Genomic DNA, 15578 nt, shown 5'->3' with positions numbered 1-15578 from the left:
ACGCATATCCAAGTTATATTATTTCATCACAGATATTTCAGTATTTATCACTAAAATGTATTTACAGTACCATCATCATACCTAGAAAGTTAATGATGATTCCTTAATATTCTCAAATGTCCCATCAGTGTTCAGTGTTCTTCATTTATCTCGAAAAATTTTTTATTTGCGCTCATCAGGGTCTTAGCGCCGTGCAAACAGCGCAGTTGGGTGATAGGTCTTTTCAGCTTCCTAATTGGTACCGTACCCTCCATGTCCTCCTCCCGTTTCTGCTAATATTGAAAAACCTGGCCTTTTGAACTGTTTTACTATTTAGTATTTTGTTGGCTGCAACCCCATGGTAACCCTTACTGTGTTCCTCTGTCCTTCTCTTTCCTTTGAATTGCTCATTAGCTGTAGAATCCGGATGAGTTTCAGGTATTTCCGGGAGGGGGTGGGGGGTACCTTGCCCTCACAGGTGGTGGTGTGTACTTCCTTTATGTGATGTCAGCATGTGACTGTCACCGCCTGTGCTTACAGCCCTGTGGTGCGGTCCCCGACTGAGTTGGTTTCCATCACCCCTCACATGTCCAAGCTGTGTACGAGAGCTTTGTGGATTTCTTTCATTAGGGAGAAACACGTCTTCCGAAGAGGGAAGCACATTTCCTAAGTACCTGTTTTGCACTAAGAACCCTCCGTGGGAGTTATTTCATCTTCGTGTTACAGCTTGACTGAGGCGTGGAGAGGTCCCGAATCTTCCAGGGAGATGATGGAGCTGGAGTCAAGCTCTGCTTGAATCCACAAAGTCTGTTTTCTTTCTCAAGCTCCACCGGCTCTGGGGGCTTGGGGAGAACAGGTATGGGTGGGTTCCCTTGTGTTACCCATTGCCCTTCCAGGCAAGGTCCCGAGGGCCCCTCTCTGTGTCCTTCCCAGCTGTGTCTCATGTAACAGACTTGGGCAGTGTGGCTTCTCACTTTCCTGCCATCTGTGGCCCCCTCGCTGAGAAGGGACAGTGGGGCGGCAGGAATGGGGAACTCACTGTGCTGACTTGTGTTTCGGACTGTGAGTGGACTCGGTGTGGGGGGGCAGGCAAGTGGCTCCTGTGTCTCTGCCTCCCGACATACTCCAAGGCCCGCCTTACCGGAGGGGGACTTGTTGGCAGACGAGGACCAAGGACTGGTCCTGGTCCTGACTCAGTGTGGATCCTGGAGGAGGGCCTGTGTGTCCTCTCTACTGGAGGAAGGATCAGTGGCTCCTGGCAGGTGCGTTTCCAGAAAGTGCCTTCAGTGCAGCATTCTCCTTGCAGGCGGTGAAAGCAGCGGACCAGCGGCTCTAAGTCAACAGCTCCTGTTTTAACAGGTAGCATGTATTGAGCTGGGCCCCAAATTGAAATACTTTTAAGGTTTTAGTACTCCATTTAATCATCCGTGACCCTAGCAGTAATTACTATTATGATACTGTTTTGGATAAGAGAAAACTGGAGCTCTGATATGGACTAACTCAGCCAAGGTCCTACAGTGAGAGCTGACAGATCTGCGTGCCTTGTAAGACTGGAGTTCTCTTTAAACAATTGCAACTTGAAGAATTTTGGACACTTGACAAATCTTGGTAGACCCATAAAAGGCAAGTAACCTGAAAGCTTGTAATGAAAAGTGCGTGAATCTCTGTCCTATTGCTGGCCCCCCGGCATTCCCCTGAGAGTCAGTAATGACCCCTAGTGTTGGTTTTGTCTTGCCAGAAATGTGGGATGCTGGAGTGAGTTGTGTGCATGCTCCCAAATGTTTTAGTAACTAGTTGCCTGGTCTATTCACTGTTTGGAATATGACCACCACCCCCCCGCCCCCAGTTAACAATGTAGTTAAGACATTTTTTTAATTTTATTTTACATACAGGTCCACCTCATTCTTTTAAAGAGCTACACTGTGTTCCTTTGAACTGGCAATCCCATAATTTATTTAACCAGACCCCTGTTGATGGATACTGAGTTTCTCATTTTTATTTTTACGATAACGGGGAGCATGACATTCTTGTGAAATCCTACATTTGGATTAGAAGGCTGTCTGGCAGTCCGTGGGACTCAGCTCGGCAGGGTGAAGCCCGAGAGATTGTGCCTTGGAAGATTTCCAGGGCCCTGGAGAGGATGATCACCACCTTCCATTTTCCTCCACCTATTGGAGGAAACCCTTCGGTGGGAGGGAGCCAGCATCCATCACCAGTTCACGATTTATCAAGTTCCTGACAGTGTGTCAGGCGTGCGCTGGGTCTTCACGCTCATTCTGTCACTTAATTTTGAAGAGAAACCTGTGACAAGTGGGGGTGTTACCGTCTTTTATAAATATGGTAACTGGGGGACACCGGGTGGCTCAGTCGGCTAAGCGTCTGCCTTCAGCTTAGGTCATGATCTCAGGGTCCTGGGATCGAGTCCCACATCGGGTTTGGAACCTCCTTCTCTCTCTGCCTGCCACTCCCCCTGCTTCTGTGCTCATTCTCTCTCTCTCTCTGGCAAAAATAAATAGAGTCTAAAAGAAAACTATACGGCAGATGAGACAGAAGGGTTGAGGGCCCCCCCATGCCTCATTATGGTATACCACGTTGATTGTCACCGGTCTTCTCCGCTCCATGAGAGCAAATTCTGTCTCCTGCGCCCTTTGAGGCCCAGTGATTCCTGTGCTGGGCACGAGGTAAGGTGGGCTGGCTCACTGAGTGGAGAGTTGGGCGAATGAATGAAAGTTGCAGGTAGGAGGTGGTCGAATCCAGATTTTTCCTGGGCCCCTTTGACATGCACGCTTACCTTCTCTTGGCCAGGCGTTGCTCCTTTTGCTTCGAGTCTGAATGCCCTTCAGGACAGTGACATCCCTTCACACTGAGGCGGCCCTGACTGTCGTCCTTTCCTGCAGGCAGGTTGTGATGGCCACAGGGAGGAGAGAGGAAAGTGGTCATTAAGGGCCCGAAGGCTATGGGAACAGTTCGCCATTTGGTCAGTGAGCCCCAGGGGACACGTTGACCTTGTCATCATTGCCTCAGGGCCACTTTGCTTAGCTCCCCAGAGTCAAACAGCAGGGGCCAAAGAAGGAGGAAGGTGGAAGCTGGGTTTCAGTTCTGGAGGCTTCTCTTAGTGAGAGGCATGTGCTAGGGAATCTCAGCCTCTCCTCCCTTCATTTCCACGCGGTCTGGCTCTCCGCTGCCCCTAGGTTAGACTTCCTCCCACACCACCGGGGGTGTTGGAGGGCCTCAGGGGCAGCACAGAGTCGGCTTTATTTGGAGACTCCTGTTTGCTCTTCTCTGAATCGGGGAGTAATGTGGCACCCCTGGGTGAGGAGCCGGAGAACGCTGGGGCAGGGCCCGGGCATCTTCATCTCCGAGCACACAGCGCCTGGCGGCACGGCGCACACAGTAGGTTCTCCGTGACTGCTCACTGCTGCACAAGAACTTTCATCTGTGCAGAGCCCGAGAGCACTGCACGGACCAAATCATTTTTTGCAAAGATAGGAGCCAGGGACGTGGTTTGCTCTCAGCGCTATCTTTTTGTGATATTACAGACTTCTAAGCCAAGTCACTTATTTTAAGAATGAGTTTGGGATTAGGGGTTGAAGTTTTTTTCATTTTCTTTTTTTGAATGTAAGTATTTTTAGGACTCTGCTCATTATTCTTTCTCCCCCTCTGGTGTAAGATGTGAATGAGTGCCGGAGTTTTTTCTCTCTTTCTTTTCTTTTCTTTTTTTTTCCTTTAGCAGGATTTGATTACAGCCCTGAGAATTCTCTGGGAGCACAGCTCCTGTTTTGAATAATAAATGGAGACAGAGTAATAGAACCTTGTAAGATTGTAAGGCAGGGAGGTCAATTAAAGTCCTCAGCGGGGAGAGCTGGAGGCCAAGCGGCTCATTACCTGCAAGTTTGTCCCCGCTCGGGAAGCGAACTTGGTCTCACCTTACATAATTGAAGCTGGATTCCTCTTTTTTTCTGCTCCCATGGTGGGTCTCTGTTTCTCTGTCCCAAGCACCCTTAAATTGGATCCCCTCCCCGGAGGCGGAAGAAATGCCTGTGGGGTCTGACTCCAGGTGTGTGATGTCACTGCCCCATTACCCCTCTCCCCCTCCACCTGCACCCCATTACTACACTCTTATCCGTCCCCTCTCTGTCTGTTTGGAGAGGGGACTCCCCCTTTGTTAGCCATTGACCTTGTGCTTGGTGTTCCTGTGCATTTCTGTCCTCTGCGCCTGAGAGATGCAGGTTTTCCGCCCAGCTAACACCAGGGGGCGGCTGGTGTGGGCAGAGAGGTATCATGACTCAGTCCTGGGCACGTGGCTCTGTGGTAGCCCCAAATGTGGATCCCATCCTTTGTCATTTTTTAAATACCATGCCGCTTACTCTTTTATTTTATTTTACTTTTTTCCTTTTGTTCGTTTCAAACAAAATGTAGTGTCTGTTGTGCTCTAGGCCAACACACTGGGTGGTTTTAAAGACTCCCCATTCCTCTGTGGTTGAAGCTCTCACACATTGCCACTGCCTTCCTACAAAATGGATCTCTCCCTTTCTTGTCTCCCCGTCTCACTTTGTACATCAAAGTGGCTTTCTTTTTTTAAGCCTCCTAATCCGTTCATCCTGATATCAAAAGGGCTCTTTTGGAAACTTGGAATCGAGAGGAGGCAGTTTCCCAAAAGTAGAACAATGATTCAGAGGGTGTGCAGAGTTGGTGCCTATAGGAAAGGGGGGCATGGTGATGGAATTACCTTGAAAAATGTTAGTCTAGAGCATGTTCCATGGGTTTCTCTGCTGTAGCACTTCTCACCATGGGGCCTCCTAGCTCTCCAAAGGGGGTAGACAGAACATGCGCTATATGCGTTATTTCCTAGCATTATTTCCCCAAGGAGCATCTTTGCCAAGATGTTTTTGGAGGAATGCATTTGGGAAGGTTAGGGCCACATTACCCACGTAGTAGCTGGCGAGGGCATCATGGACGCGTGGTTTGTCTCCTGGGACTTCCCCAGGCAAGGAGTCCCTAGGGGCTGGAGGGGAGGCGGTGACGCTGTGTGGCCGTGGGGTGCAGCGTCTGGCTCCAACTGGCCTTCCACGTACTCCCAGCTGGCTGGGGCCTCGGCCACTTGAGCTGCACCGTAGCCCGGGCACCCATGGCCTCCTCCATGGTGGCCCTGCAAGAGCAGGTGGTCCTCATTCTTTCCGTTTCTTCTCCAGCCCCCCTCTCTCTGTTCCTTCTTCTGTCCGTTGTGCTTCTCTCTCTCCATTCCTGTGCCTGTGTCTACCGCTCTGCCTGCTTCTCTGCTCCTCTCTTTGTCCCTCGGCCTCTGCCTTTGTCTGCAGCTGTCTTTCTCTGCCCCTTATGGGTGCCTTGGTCTCTGTCTGCCTGCCTGTCTCGTGCCCATGCCTGAACCTTTGTCTGCAGCTGGCTCGCTCTGTCTCTGCCTTCCCTGCTCCTTCCCACGTGTTCTCCTCCCGTGAGCACTCACGTTGCTGTGCGGCGTGGAGAAGCTCGCTGTCCGTTGCAGCCGTCTTGACAAACATTCCACTTTCTCTTCCTCGACCAACTGGTGTGGTTTGCACAGGGCCCCCGTGAAGCGACTTGCCTTAGGATCAAGTTCCCTGAAAGCCTGTGTGAGCTCTCCCCTCTTGGCTGCTCCCCTCCCAAGCCTCTGTTGAGCCCCTAAACTGTCTTTCCATGGCTCTTGGGGCACCAGCATTTGTCATGCTCTCTTACCACTTTGTGCTGAACTTTGTTTCCCCTGGAGACCGCTAGCTTCCCTGAGACAGGGGCCCCATGTTCCTCTCCCTCTTCTTGGGCTTGTGCATGGTGTCACTGCTGGCGCATTTGGTGTGTAAATCTGACCGTGCACCTGTGGTTTCCATGGTAACACTGTTAACCAGGAACCTTGCTTATCCATTAAGGTGCCTTCCTGGCTCCTGCTGGGTAATAGACTTGCTCTTAATCCTTGCTCTAAGCTGCTTGGTGTTTCCACGGGACACCTTCCTCTACTGTGGAAATGACCGAGCCGGTGGGAGAGGAGGACAAGTAATTTAAAATTCAGGGGCGAGATGGATGGAAAAAAAAAACAACTCATCCGAAGTTTTTTAATATGGCATACTTTGAAATGAAATGCTTCCTGGGACTTTCTTGGTATCGTTAAAGCCTTCAGAGGGAGTGATCTCATTTGGGGGCTGATGCTATTTAAGTAGAGAAGCTTAATAAGAAATATATTTTTCAGCTGGGTGGCACTTGCAGAATATCTAATGATCAAGTACCAAATTGTCTGCAGCCCCACGGCAGCTCTAAACATCGTGTCCCAAATTATAAGAGGCTTTTAAATTCAGTACTTGGACCATCAGTGTTTTAATCGTCTACCGTCTTGAAGGAGATTATTTTTAAAAGTGCCATTTAAGAGAGGCTACTAAAAATATGTCTCACATAGAGGCTTAGCTTAGAAATGTTAGTTTTTTGACACAAAATCATCCAGAAGGACGCCTGCAGAACCTGCTTTAGACCTCTCTGGGCCGCAGAATAAAAGCCCCTCTTGGAGCCCAGTATCTCTGTCCATAGGCAAATACCCTGAGTGAACACGCGCTCCTTGCTCTTAAAGCAGAGGGCCCTCCAGATGGCCAGTCTGTCTCCCCCCACGTGCCGGGGTTAAACGCTGGGCCCTGCATTGTGGCTGGCTTGCTCGTCCCCATGGGTGGTTGGGTTTCACGTGGGAGCACCCAGAGGCTCCAGCTGATGGTTCGGGCGGTTAGCACCTGGCTACCCAGGGCTTATGGGTGCAGAACTTTGAAAATACATTTTCATGAAGACGAGAGTTTTGTGTCTGTTGGCAGATGCAGCATGTGCAAGCTTTGCCCCAAAGTGGGTCTCATATCGATGCAAATAGGAAACACCAGCGAGGTACAGAACAGTCCAGATTGATACACCTCGTGCTCCGTAATGATTTCAGCTGTGCGTCGAGAGGGGGATTGGCGGCCCTGGCTTAGCCTGCTTGTTGGTTGCTCATGTGCCGTGTGGTTGGCTTACACAGAATGTGACCGCGTGCCAGGGCTGTGGCGGACACGCAAGATGCGGGCTCTGCCCTTGGGAAGGTCAAAGATGAGAATCTGTTTTACCTGATTTGCATCTCACTGGTTTGACTGCTTTGTGGTTTGGTTGGAGATCGAGGTCTAGATGGGATAACTTGGGCACTTTTCCTGGCCCTGATTCTGAAGGAAGAGAAGCCAAGATCACGAGGCAGTGGCAGGCAGTGGCAGCCAGGATGCTCTGGTGCCCACGGGACCTGTGCCTCTCTTTTATTTACCACCAAGTCCTTCCTGAGATGAGCCCGTTCTTCCATGTTGGTTTTCACGTGACCCGGATGCTCATGTTCCGGTGAACCAAAGTCCCGTGCTCAAGACTGCACACAGTGTTGGTGCCCGCAGTGCCCGTTCTTATTTATGTCTTAAGGTAGCTGTGACCTCACTCTGCCTTCCCTGGAAGCTGCTCCCAGGCTACACTCATGCTTCTCCAGGGGGTGAGGAGTAGCAACCTGCAGACCCTGTGTTGCTTATTCCCAACCATCGTGTGTTTTATTGGCTCGTAGGTTTCTCAGTGTGATGTCATTAGCATGGAAGAGGGGTTCCTGTGATCGAGGCACCCACTGGTGTGCTGAGGTTGATCTGTGGAGGTGGGTCTGGGCTCGGACTTCTGTCCCACGTGGTCAGACGGTAGCACTGTCTGGACCGCTTTTTGTCATCCTCGAAATGTACACAGCTCCGACCTGTTCCGTTCTGTCACTCCCGTGTCTTACAAGTCTTTCCCATCAAGACGTATCCATTGATTCCTAACTTAATCTGTTTCTGCTAAATTAACACATAGAATATTTCTAAGGATTCCTACCCACATGATAATACTTGTACAAACCGTGTAACTAGATAAATTATATGTACTTATTCCTTAATTTAATAAATTTTTCTCTGTGCTTCTGATTAGTTCTACCTTCCCTTCCAATTGCATGTGACTTTCTCTTTTTTTTTAAAGTTTCTTCCCAATTTCTATAATTTTTTTTTTTTTTTTTAAATAAAGGCCCATCTCCATTTCTCCTCTCCTGGCCCTTTATAAACTCAGGGCTGCTGCATTGGGCAGTAAGCACTTTTAACTCAGAGGCATCTAGGTATCAGAATGACCTTACAGTTTCCTCCGGAAGCTTTCCCCATCTTATTCAAGTAGATTTATGTTCTTCCAGAAAAACAAAATCCTGTTTTTGTTTTAGGTTTCATGGAAATTGAGTCCCTGGCTTGTTGGTTTGTGGGATCGAGAGTATTTTTTGCCCAGATATGTTGTGGTGTCTCTCTTCTGGGATACCAGCAGATTATGTGACTGGATTGGAACAGATGCATCTTGGCTAAAGGGATTCCTGATGAATTTGAAAAAAGTGGGACTGCCGGCTCCGTTAGTCTCTTCTTCTGGAAATGACCTCTTCTCGAAGGACAGGTGCCATTTGGCCTTGCCCACCACGTTCCCGAGCCTTTTCCATGGGGACTGCGGAGTGGCTGCTCTTACTTTGAAGAAAAATGATCTTATCGACCAGGATTCAAACGGTTTTCTACCAGATACTAAAAAACTTGTGCACACCAGTGTGGTTGTGGTTTGAGGTATGCCTGGTGTTGTCAGTTGGACATTGAAGATCTGACTTGGCCAAAGTTTCTGATGACATTGGAAAAGCCCAAGTCCCCCCTTGGATTTTTTTTTTTTTCCCCTTGGGAAAGTGGTTTTCTTATCTTCTGGCTATCCTGGAGTATCCCTCCCTTTGACAGCATGAGTGTGTGCACCTCTCCTGGGCATCATCTCCCTCCCATCACAGCAAGGCCCACGACCATCTGTCACACCCAGCACCCTGGTACGGTGCTGATGTCTCTTTCAGCTTTGTTGTAAAAAGAATCTGGCAGATGCTGAAGCAGCACCTGACTCTCACCTCCTTCCTCGCCTCTGACTGTTGGCTCTTGGCTCCTGGAGCTCTGCCCCTGCATTTATGTGCACCTGCTCTTCCGACTCTGTGCCTGGCCCTGCTTCTCCGCCTTCTGTCTTTCAGAAGACATGCCTCTAGTTTTTTTTCTAACTTACATAAACAAGAATATATTTGGGAAAGAAATGAAATAATACAGATGTAAACCATATGTTGAAGAGAGGACAAAATACAAGTGTCCCTCTCCTAGAGATCTTTCCTAGGAAGTGGTTTGGTCTCTGTCCTTCCAGACGCACTATGCGTTGACACAAAGACAGAGGTATATACATGAGCTTCCCTATTTTTTACATCTGGCTGAGACGTGGCTTTCTCCACTCATGAGCATGAGTTGGCATCTCCTTCCTTCCCTCCCTTCCAAATCTTTCCCTGGGGTCCAGCTTGTTTTCCAGGCCTTTGTGGCCCTGTCAGGACTGGTTGTTTTTATCCGTGACTGCCTCTGAATTCCTGTAATCCTCCTTTCCCCACCGGGCCACCGATTTTGTGTCTGCCTTTCTCGTGCCCTCCTGCGTTTATGAGTTGGTTCTGTTGAACTCGACCCAGTTAAGTTTTCTGCGACTGGACGCAAGTTGGTTGTGCAGTGGAGGGGACCCAGAGACAGCTCACGCGTACTTATGATGGAGTATGATGACGTGTGACAGGTGGTTGGCTCCTGAGACACACTGGTTGAATGAATGTGTGAACAAAAGGTGGAGTTCTGTGGAAAGGCTGTGGTAGTAGCACAGTGTTTGGTTAAGTGACTGATGGGGCTGGCAGGGAGGGCTCCAGAGGGGAAATGTTGGAGTTGGGTTTTGAAGGATGAGTAGGGGTTGGTCAGGCGGACAGGCCTGGAGGCAGAGGGAATGCTGGCATAGTTAGCATGGTTCCTTTGTACGTATTATGCACTGGTTTGGTGAGGAGTGTCTTCCCACTTCGACATCAGATAATGAAGTCCTTAAAAAAAGGGTGGGGGGAGTGGCAGTTATACTCCAGCCTACAACGGCAGGTAACATTTATTGAGTACTTAGCGTACACCAGATTCTTTCCTAAGTATTTCACGTGCGGCAGTCAGCCCATGAAGGTAGGTACTCTCATGTCCATTTTAGGGACGAGGAAACAAAGGCACCAGTCCAAGAGGTACTGTTGCCAAGTGCTTGTGACCAGGAAGTGACGGGGTGGGTAAGCGGCATCCTTTTCCAGTCTTCACGTGCTCGTCTGGAAACGGGACTGGGGGTGCCCACCAGAGAGAGTTGTATGAGGTTTAAATTAGATGAGATATTGCGTCTTAGTGATCCACAGTAGGGGGTCAGATACCGTCTCATCCTGCCCCAATAAAATAGTACCCCCATGCTTTCTTCTTCCCAGCACTGACCGCTAGTTGGCATGGAGGCACTGGTGTGCCGTCTCCCTCCTTCATCCTTTTATGCTTGCCTGTGTCCCCAGTGCCAGGTGCAGACTGTGGGACACTTGCTGCACGAATGACTGGGCGTTCCCACTTCTCCCTGGAGCGTCCTGAGCATGGGTACCCAGAAAATACTGGGTGAACGTGACCGACGCTACACAGCCTGTGCCGTTTCCAGACGCCGACGAGGGACCACGCGTGTTGGTGTCACAAGACGATCAACATTTCTGTTTTCTTTTTTTATTTGCTGTCATGTGTAAGGAGCTATCATATGTCTCCCGCCCCTGATTTTCCTGATGTCTCGATTTAAACGGTTTCCAATTTGAGTATGAGATTTTTCGTCCGTCACAGAGAGAACTCGTGCTTTCCTTGGGGGCTATCAGAAGGAGCCAGAGCTTTGTTGGAGAAATAGGTGTTGGGAGAGCCGGGGCTGGCTGGAGGAGATGGGCCCCCTCTGTCCCGGGCCGCATGGAGAACGCCGCCCCTCTCCTGCCCGCTGGCCTCAGTCGTGCCCATCCCCCCCGATCCAGTGTGGGTGACTCCCGGCCGATGGGTCCCCTGGATGCATGTCCGCGTTCCCTGCATGTCAGGGGCTCCCCGGGGCACCGGCGACAGTGGGCCTGGGGCCATCCCCTGGGCCCTCCGTCTGTATTGTGGAGGGAACCCCGTGTGAGACACCCACCCCGTGACCCAGGGGTGTCTGAGGCTCAGAGATCCTGTGATCTTGTGAGGGAGCCCCCTGGGGAGGACCGCCCAGGGAGGAGCCCCGGTGCAGTCCTCGGATCCACACTCCCCACGGCAGGGGCCTATGGTCCTGCTGTTGGGCAGGGTCATTTCCGGTGGCTCGAGTCAGGTGTTAAGCTCGGTGTGTGCCTGCAAGGGAGGGGAGTTGTTTTCTTTTTGGGGGGCTGGAGGCACTTTTAGCAGCACTGGTGCAGCTTTCCTGCCTTTGTCACTCCGGGGTCCCTGCCGCAGTAGGTGTGGGCCTCGGGTCAGGGTGCTGGTCAGCTACCGTAGCTGGAAGTCTTGAGGCCGGGGCTGCGCCCTGAGGCCAGCTGGAGGGGAGTCTCTGAACTGGGACCAGGGCCTCCCAAGGGAGTGTAACACAGGCAGCGTTCAGAACCACAAACACGTCGAGCGTCCTACAGTTCTGCACCTGTTGACTCTGTTTTGCTTTCTATGTATAGCCAGTAGAGCTGGTCTGCTGTTTGCTAGAGTGGTTCCATTTTTAAGTAAATCTTCTAAGTCAAATAGGTACATTGATTTAAGACAGAACATCGATAAACACCAGTGCAAGTGGTGTATGGATGGAGCCCCCTTGTGCTAGTGCCTGGAGCTGGGCTGACGTGCGGGACACCCCCTGGAATTGACCGCAGTCTCAGCATGTGACGGCCCAGGACGTCGGCTCCCACAGGCCCCTCGGGGCTGACTTGGCGGTGTGCCAGCTCTTCCCTAAGGGACGGCGCCCACAGCTCACCGGCCCATTTGTTCAGGGGTTGTCCTGGTTCTTTATTTCTGCGTAACAAATTGCTACAAACCTTAGCGGCAGAAACAACCTTCTGAAATAACCGTCCTGACGATCTCACGGTTGCTGTGGGTCCAGAAGCCTCTGGCTCCCAGGCCGCCGTCAGGCCGCCGTCAGCACGGTGGCTGGGTCTGCAGGCTGCTCAAGGCCCAGCCGGGGCAGGCTCTGCTGCCTCGATCACCTGCCTGGTTCTTGCACGGACGCCTCCGTTCCTCGAGGCCACTCAATCTGGGAGCTTCGGCTCCTCTTGGGCTGTTGGCTGGAGGCCCCCCTCTTTTCTTTCTACCTGATTTCATGGCAGCCGTTGGCTCGATCAGAGTGAGCAAGCCGTGAACGCAGAAGAGACCAGCAAGGCAGAGGCAGTGAGGAGCTAACCTCCGGAGTTGGCACCCCATCGCTTCGGTCCTCCCCTCTCAGTAGGGCAGGCCACCGGGGCACTCAGCACACTCAGGGCAAGGGGGCCACACCAGGGCAGGAAGGCCAGGAGATGGGGACCACCGGGATGTATTTAAGAAGGCTGCTCCGCACAGGGGACTGGCCGAGCACATGTACTCCTTCACCTGGCTGTCCCCTTGCGGGGCACTGTGGGGGAAGCTCTCGTCGGTCCAGCGCCGGGAGAAGCTACACCACTTCTAAGCAATCCCGGGCTGTTTTGTGGACAAACAGGGTCTTGTAACTGGTTCTGGTCTACTATACAGTCACGATGCATCAGAGTCAAAATTACTGCTTCTCTCGAGTTGATGGTATAGAAAAAAGCGGTTGAGTGCGTAGGAATATATGATACAGGACTTCTGTACCAGGACTGTACTTGGGCCTCCCTGGTCCGGCCCTCAAGTCCTCCTTCTGTCTCCATCTCTTCCCCTTGGAAATAGTCTCCCCAGCCTGTGACTTCCCACGTATGGGGGTTGGGGGAGCTAGGTGTCTGGGATGTTTTCTGCTTTAGGGTGGACTGTGGACTCCTCAGACACAGAGGTGACCGGCCCCTCTGTTCTGGTGCCTGCGGTTTCCAGCCAGGAGTGCCGTGGGCCTGGCTGACAGGGAGAGCCCCATGCTGCCTGGCTAGCAGGACAGTCACAGCTCCTCAGAGCCCGAGGAACAAGGGCCAAGGCTTCCCGTGTTCCCACGCCTCTCTGCTTCAGTAACAGCATAGTTTTGGACAAGGTGTGTGACCTCTTTGAGCCTCAGTTTTCCCATCTATAAAATGGGGGTGGGTGTGTAGGATTCAAGGGTGTGCTGGGTTATGTTGCAGTGACAGACAGCTCCAAAAGGTCAACACAGAAAACACAAAGTAGTGTGTCCCATTCGCATTACGTGTCCCTTCCCGGGGGGCTGGGGCTTCTGCCCCATCTCTTCTACCTTCCACACCCAGACCCAGGTGCTGGGAGAGGAGCACGAGAGCCAGGCCACGCCCACTCTGTCTCTAAGCCTCCACCCACGTAGGACACGCATCGCTTCTCTGACGGTGCCGTGGCAAGGTAAGTCCCACAGACGCATCTCACCACAGGGGGAAAGGGGAGTGCAGCCTCGCCAGGCATCTGGAAAGAGCAGAGTTCTTTGTGGGGGCCCTTGGTGACCTCCAGAGGTGGCACCTTCCTTCTCAGAATGGTTGTGAGGATTCCATCAAATGGTACGTGTGGCGCTCGAAAGCCTGGCGCCTCCTTAGTGCTCCCGGGCAGTGACGTTGGACGCGGTCATGGCTGTGGCTGCGTTGCCGATCACAGAGGTCCAGCTTATCCGGGGGCCCACGGATGAAAAGCCTTTGTCTTTGTGATCTGGTCCTTCAGTGCCTGTGTTGGGAGGATTTGGGGTTTCCGAGTTCTGGGTACTGTGCTTTAAACTGGGAATCAGGTGTGAGCCTGCCGTGGTCTGTGTCCCCAGCCAGCTCCCAGTCTCTCCGTGGCAGCAGGGACTGAGGGATTTCTGGGTTTTCCTCGTTAGGGCTGGACCTTCGTAGGAAGGCAGACAGAATAAAAGAAATGCTGGAACCTGGAAGGGGCCATTGTGTCTGTATCAGGATGTTTTCAGCGAGCAAAGCCCGACCTTGAGCGGAACCAGGGTCAGCAAGAGCAAGGACGTGAGCTGTCGGGTAACTGAAGAGCTTCGAGCCTGGTGAGCAGTGGTGCCGGGCTGCTCACCCTCCCAGCCGTGGTGAAGAGAGAGAGAATGCGACTCTGTCCAGCGTGGCCCCCCGAGCCCCCCGCATTCTCTCCAATGAAAGCGACTTTGTCCATGGGCCAGTGTTGAGCCAGGCACTAGCACCATGAGGACAGGGTCTGCGGACAGAGCTGAGGTACTTGGTGCTCATCCTGGGGCTCATTCCGCACACAGCTCTCGGTAAGGGGGTACCCCAGGCCGCCAACAGCCACAGTCTCCCCCTCTGCCTTGCCCCTTTGTTTCCTCGGGGCAAAAACGAAGCCCAGTGCAGAGAAGTGACCTGGCTGCCGTCATCAGCGTGTGAGAAGCAGAGTTGGGGGCAGCTGTGGGTGCGGGGCTGTGCGCCCTTGCTGCTTTGACTTACCTCCAAACACATCCTTGTGAAAAGTCATCCACTTCAGAGGGTGTTGGGGAAACATCCCACGTTGCGGAATGTGATCATAAAATGGCTTTTAAATGGCCCCGTGCCTGGCGTCTGTTCATTAGCAAAACTTCATTATTTACTGCCTATTGATACAAGACAGATTGAAAATCAGGCTGATTTCTCGCTGGCAGCCCTGCTTCTTGTGTGCGATCTCTGTGGTGACAGTTTGGGGCTCTAATTGAGGGCTTTGCTGATTGGCTTCCTCAGTCATCAGCGCCGGCGAGTAGGCGCTGCCCAGTGGTGATGAGGCCATTGTGTAGTTGTGGGAGAAACTGGTGTGTGTTGGGGGAGGGAGCGGTGAGATTTCTGGAAGGTGCTGTTCTGGAGTTCTGGCTAGTTTCCAGTGCTGACCATCACAGGGCAGGCTGTCCAGGAGGCAGGTTCTGGAAGGTGCTGTTTTGGTGTCGGTGGACAGAGAGCTCAGTTTCAGGAATTCTTTCTCACTTTCTGCTCTCAGTGCCACAATCTCAGGAGTCCTGCAGCCTGGACTTCGAGGGCTTATCAGATGCCTTAACTGTTCTCTGGGACAGATTTACTGCCCCCCCCATCCTCCCACCCATCTGGCATTTCCCAGAGCTGACCGCACAGCGGGCCGGGCTGGGTGAGTGAGTTGAGGAAGTGATTTGCTGCTGTAGTCATCATGTTCCTCGTGAAAGAGTATGTCTTCCAGCCAGCGCCCACCCCCAGGCTTCTGAAAGGGCTATCCCTAGCAGCAGATGACACCAGGACCCTCTCTTATGTATTCCTTCAGGTGCTACTTGGGAGCGCTGCATCTACGTTGGGCCCCGGGAGAGGCCACTGCAGGATTCAGTTCCTCTCACTGACTCCATGGGGAGCCTGGCAGGGCACTCGTATCCGCCTGCTTGGTCGCGGTGAAATGCGAGGCTGGAGAGATCCGGGCTCTGGATGGGATGGCAGGGTGGCAGGTGCAGGCCTGGGCCTGTCTCACCCCACAGCCGTGCTCTTTGTGGACGGTGTCCTACCCTGCTGTGGACTCCTGAGCCCACACTACCTGGTTCCCTTCCCAGCTCTGCCGCTTATAGCCCTGAGCCTCTCAGAACCTGCTTCCCCATGTGTACGTGACATGTGTCACACAGGGCCTGGCACGGAGCAAGGCGTCCCT

General features: G+C 52.2%; 1 protein-coding gene across 2 annotated transcripts in view; it reads left to right on the top strand.

Annotated features, from left to right (window-relative positions):
* The window catches only part of SNX29 (sorting nexin 29), a 476114-nt gene that overhangs the window by 314940 nt on the left and 145596 nt on the right, over positions 1-15578 (top strand). The window lies entirely within an intron of this gene.

Source organism: Martes martes (assembly GCF_963455335.1).
Source record: "Martes martes genome assembly, chromosome: 18".
Lineage (NCBI taxonomy): Eukaryota > Metazoa > Chordata > Mammalia > Carnivora > Mustelidae > Martes > Martes martes.
This window is presented reverse-complemented; position numbering and strand designations above follow the sequence as displayed.